Consider the following 6,000-nt stretch of genomic DNA (forward strand, 5'->3'; position numbering starts at 1 on the left):
CTCAAATAGAGTAAAGTGTAATCTCCCATATCATGGAAAATAACTATGACAGAAGTCGATAAGCATGCAGTAATTCAACTCAGTTTTAAATTAGTACCTAACTCAAGATAATGATATATACAAGTGTAAGCACAAAAAAGAATTCATGTAACTCAGGTTATCTCTAAGTTGTTGAAGGTTACACAATTTTGTTTTCGCTGTTAAAAATGTTTCGATGCTGTGACTTGTATACCTCGGATGTTTCAGCACCAGAAAAAAGAAAAATACAATGCAGCTTTGAATTCTTGAAATCATGGTAATCTCAACCTTTTTAAACAATCAATTTTCATTGTATTGACAACACGAAAATTTTGAGCACTTTCGGAGGCATAATCAGAAACCTTGAACAAACTTGACATTTCACAGCCGTGCTTGTTGATAAAATTCTTTTGCCTTATGTTTATATTGAACAGAAACGGAAGCTCTCTATGTGGCATAAGTTAGTTGATCTGATAAGCATGCATGTGTGGAGGGGTGGAGGGTGCAAGAAGCATTTTTGACCAGTGTCTTACTCATGCAATGCCTCATCCTATCTAAATATTATAAGTACCAGTAGTAGTGTTAGACGAGCGAAGCTGAGATGGCCTGTGGCTATTAATGTTATGTATCAAAATTAAACAAGCTATTAGGGGTGGGGAAGAGGTGAAATAAAAGGCATGGAGGAGATAAGTGAGTGATAATGATTAGGTGCCGGATTTGTAGGTAAAAATGTTGCATGCTGAGTGTGTAATCAACAATGCGACATGTTGGCGCATGAAAAGGGGAACCTTATTCCACCTCCAAATGAGAAAAGACATACCAAAAGCCACACCTCATTATAAAGAGACCTTATTGAAACCACCCACATTTACTTCCCTCACCTTCTTTTTCATATTCTTTGTAAAATTCTCAACACAGAAATCTCAAACAAATAGTCTCAGTCCTGGCTTGTTCAAGAGATCAGTGTTGTACTGTAATAGTGTACACTTACAAGCACATAGAATATGCAAGAAGAACAAGGACTAGTTCATAAAGAAAGAGTAGTAAATCTGTAAACCATTATTAGGAAGTAACTAGATATCACCCTATTCGCGCAACACCTAGTTGCTAGATATCGCAATAAAAATTGAAGCCGATGGGAGAGGGCCTTTGGTCAGATCAATGTTTTTGTCATCAAAAATATAGGATCACTGAAGCTACAAAGAGGAAAACATTTGTATGCCTTTATACAAATATTGATTGTGTGCAATTGAAGTCCTATTTTAAGTGTGATTGTGTTCCCCCCCCCCCCCCCTCCCCCTCTCTCCTTGTACCAATGTCAGCCTCCCAACGCAAAATTTGTTTTAACTGTACAAAAGCCACAATAAACTCACTTAAATCAGTGAAATATTTTCAGCACAATATCTTGCATGGCTGAGCAGGATAAGTAAAGTGCCACACACAAGATATTGTGCTATTTGTGTGATATCTAACGTCTACCTATTATCAAATCTATTTGCTAGGCCAAGGCACTACCAGCATTTCTCTGAAACGAGAAATTACTGGTAATGATTGCTATCACCGTGCTGGGAATTTCCTTCATTACTTGGCTTTCAACTAATAGGTCGACGAGAAACACTCCCTACAATCACCGCATTTATGCAAAACTGTCTACCTGTCATTGTGATTGTGAGCTTCCTGACCAATCCCCTGGTCTCGAGATTGGGTGCCTGTAATGACACTGAGACCTCTTTCCAAAGTTTCCCTTATAGTATATAATGTAGAATTGATGATCCGCTTGTAGGTCTCGAGAAATTACCTGTGATTTCAGTACTAGTACCGCCATAACCTGTACTCAGTTTTGGTACTGCTCAGCACTACCATTTGCTGAGAAGGCTGAGAAGGTACACTTTGACTTAGATGGTTCCACATCACAATGTACTTTTATAAAATAAACAAAGAAAAAAAAAATCATCCCTAAAAAAAAAAAGTTAAATCCATCTGATTGTCTTCATCTCAGTAAGTTTCGGTGAAAACCCCATGACCATGAATCATAGCCCTACTATAATACTGGCCGAAGCACCAGGATGATTGACCTTAGGGGTTAAGGCTATCGTATTCATTACACAAGGCGGGGAAATTGAATGCGATTGAATGTGTGTAGTCAGTAATAAAATTTTCGCCATTCTTTGTCTCGTTGTGTTCGTAACACAGAGAGGGGTTATTGAATACGTAATTAGGTACCGTGCGTAGTCAGTAATAAAATTTTCGCCATTCTTTGTTTCGTTGTGTTATTTTGTTTGTTTGTTTGTTGCTTTAGGTCTCTTCCAACACAATTGAGGTTATATGAGAGACCGCTGAAACAAAAAAACAAGCAATCTAACAAAAATAGTACAAATGTTAATCAAAGTCATAACCTAAAGATATCATAAGCTAAATTATAAATAACCAAGAACAAACAGGCAGAAGATTTACAGAGAAAAAAAAATATCCCCTGTCAAAAATACAATCACAAACCAAAGAAGCAGGATAGGCTAGTAAAGAGAAGAAGAAACGACATCACTATCGGATCGTACACCCATGCGAACATCATAGGTATATGATTCAAGGGTGATGCTCCCATCCAACCACCCGCGTTTCGTTGTGTTAGTTACACAGAGCGGGGAAATTGAATACGTAATAAGGTACCGTGTGTAGTAGGTACCGTGTGAAGTGAGCAATCACATTTTCATTCTTTGTTTCGACTTCACTGGTCACAACTGCTTTGTTTTCTCTCGCTTCATTCAATTCGCTGGATTTTTTAAATTTTATGGAAATGTGATTATCATTGTTGACATTCAGGAATTTAGTTTACTATTTCTTTATCGGATTATTTATTTTATTTATTCATTTTTCTAAATCACTACTTGACTTAGAATTCCATCATCATGGGAAAGAAATGCAGCACGTATGGCTGCAAGTCGGGCTATGCTAGTGCGACAGAAAAAATTCCAGTGTACAGTTTTCCTCTTGATCTTAATGAAAAGTTGAAATGGGTTCAAGCCATGCCTGACCAATTATCTGTTGATCAAGTGACCAAATATATGGCTAAACATTTTCCAGATTCAAAAATGAAGAAAGCAGGAAAATTTATGGTACCAGCTGTCAGCTGACCCTCCCACATATTTCCCTGACGCACCATCATCGTGTGCTGGTGTCCCTCAATCAAAAGGTAGAACAACAACAAAATCAACCGCTGCATCTAGGGTTCCTGATGAGGATCAACAATTGAAAGAATTTCGTATGAAAGACATATTAAAATCCTCTACATTTCCTGACGATTTGCAGAAAAAATTAGAAAATTACTCAGGTACTTTAATTTCGGGAAAAGACGATAACTTTTCTTTCCTTAGTGAATCGAGAGATGGGCCTATTTATGCTTTTTCAAGTCATTTTACTTCCTTGGGTGTAGACAAACACGGAAACATAAAGGGAATTATTTATGAAGCATACGCATGTGTCAAAAAAGTAAAGCACCCTGCTATTTGTAAAGAAATCAAATGTTGGTCACAATTCCAGGAGCTAGTTAATTTCATTTGCTCATCTATTGACACCCAGGATGACAAATTCAAATTTATTGAGAGACAAATATTTCTGATGTACCTTCCAAAAAACAAAAGGATATATGCAATGGATGATTTAGGCAAAGCATTTTCATGGTATGCCGTTTCAAGACATCTGTATTCTCAATTGAGAGAGGTACTTCAACTTCCATCAATAACAACACTTCAAAGAGTAACGAGATCAGCAAAGAACATTGATGATGTCAAACTTTTTTCGTCTTTTTTTAATTCTAAAGAAGAAAGGAGCAGGGCTTGCATTATAATTGCAGATGAAGTTTATGTCAAAGCTTCATTAACGTACAGAGGTAATTTTATTTATGAGGAATACCAGCTCCATGAGTGATGCACATTTTTGGTGTTGTAAAAAAATGTATTAATTAAATTAATAAATATTTAGTGAATAGTACAAGGGCTTACTTTTCCGAATTGAAACGATAAACAAATAAATAATCAAGTAAATATAACACAATAAATAACCATTTGACCATTTATATGTAATACATTTTCATAGATTCACCCTGGCCATTGTGTCCGTCACAGGGTTACATTTACCTATCTAAAAGTGTAAAATAAAATCGTAGAGTATTGAAATGTTGATGACATAATTTAATATTAATATGGCATAATTTAAAAATTCTGTTTAAGACAGTAAGGAAGTATCAGATAAAACTAGAAGGAGCTTTGAATATTAAAGTGACAAATATTTCAGAATCATTGCAATCAGGTTTACAGTAAGTCTTAAAATAAAGGTCATACTTTAAATTTCTTGTAAATCTCATTAAACCATATTTATCTAATATATTTTCATAATACAGTAATTATGTTACAGTGCCTATTACTGGGATGCCAATGCTCATGTATAGAATCGATTTAAGAATAGAATATTGTGGTTACAGGCATATACAAATTGAATCTGGTGTGATCAGACAGGTAATATTTAAAAGTATGACCTTTCATTTTTTGATACAACTTATTATTACAATATATTTACATTTTAGGAGGGGAGGTATTCGGCAAAGCTCAAGATCAGCATGGAAAGCTTGCAAGAACATTATTTTGTATTATGGTGAAATGTTTATTTACGAGGAAAAAGTTTTTAGTCTCGCTAGTTCCATGCCATTCTCTTAATGCAGAGTTCGACTATCGGTGCATCTCTAGTGTTATTCAAACTCTTGAAGCGTATAATTTTAAAGAGACACTGCCTAGCATTTCCATCAGAGAATAAGAGTAAAGCAACAAGAAAAGTTGCCAAATTATCATCAACATCAATGTAACCAACTAAAACATCGCCACTGTTGCTTGTTTAACACCGCATTTAAGGTAAGATCAAGAAGCTTATAATATGAACTGGAGTGAGAGGCGGTGGCGTCACGCGTGCAATGCAAGGAACCATCGCCGCCATGCCCATTGTGGCATGATAAGGCTATTTTGCTTTGGGGCAAACAATACCGGCATGGGTATGTGTGTGACCTCATACTTAATTACAATTACAAGCACACTTTGATACACCGCATCTTTATTTTGTTTATCTGCTGAGCACACATTTACTTATACGATTATTCACTGTTGTTTCTGTTTGTTCATTTGTCTTGGTCAAATATATTTAAAAGTGCAAGTAAAGCTTGTATTATAAAATTCAGGAATTCTCTTTGAGACTTGAAGGATCCACATACTAACGTTCTAGGGGAAAAAAAAAACCTAATCAAGCTTCTCCTCCTTCTCCTCCTTCTTCTTCTTCTTCTTCTTCTTCATACACACACACACACACACACACACACACACACAACATATATATATATATATATATATATATATATATATATATATATATATATAATATATATATTAGGCGATATTACAATTTTTCGGACAAAGACAACGCTGTCAACGGCCAGGTACTCATTTTACACCTGAGTACGGTGAGAGAATATGAGTAAAGAGCCTTTTACAAGGACCTTCCGATCCGAAAGCGAGTGTCATACCACAAGACCACATAGCCGCACGATAACTTGATAAATACTAGATGGAGCAAGAAATACTATATTATGAAAACAGACCAAAAAAAGAACAAACAAACAAACAAACAAAACCAAAAAAAAAAACAGAAGCCGTATGGGGGGACCTGGCCTGATAAATTTAACAACTGGAGTCCAGTGAAGAGGATCTATGAGAACCCGTGCTGGAAAACATCGCTAAGTACCGGGAATAATTAATTAAAAATATGAGAGATGGGCCTTGTTAAGGCTAATGAACAACACAATGATGGGACAGGAAATAGACCGTTCCTTAGTGAGGAAACACGAATTAAAATAGAATATAATAAATATTTATAAAAGGAGTGCAATAAAAAATGTGTCGCGCAGTTTAAGAAAGAATTTATTTCATCGAACTCCAAGCAGCA

At 35.7% G+C, this 6,000-nt stretch overlaps 1 protein-coding gene across 2 annotated transcripts in view; it reads right to left on the minus strand.

Annotated features, from left to right (window-relative positions):
* The window catches only part of LOC144967899 (N-alpha-acetyltransferase 25, NatB auxiliary subunit-like), a 37,752-nt gene that overhangs the window by 29,779 nt on the left and 1,973 nt on the right, over window positions 1-6,000 (minus strand). The gene's annotated exons all lie outside the window — the stretch shown is intronic.

This window comes from Berghia stephanieae, chromosome 3 (genome assembly GCF_034508935.2).
Source record: "Berghia stephanieae isolate SIO BIC M18660-M18661 chromosome 3, UCSD_Bste_1.3, whole genome shotgun sequence".
NCBI lineage: Eukaryota > Metazoa > Mollusca > Gastropoda > Nudibranchia > Aeolidiidae > Berghia > Berghia stephanieae.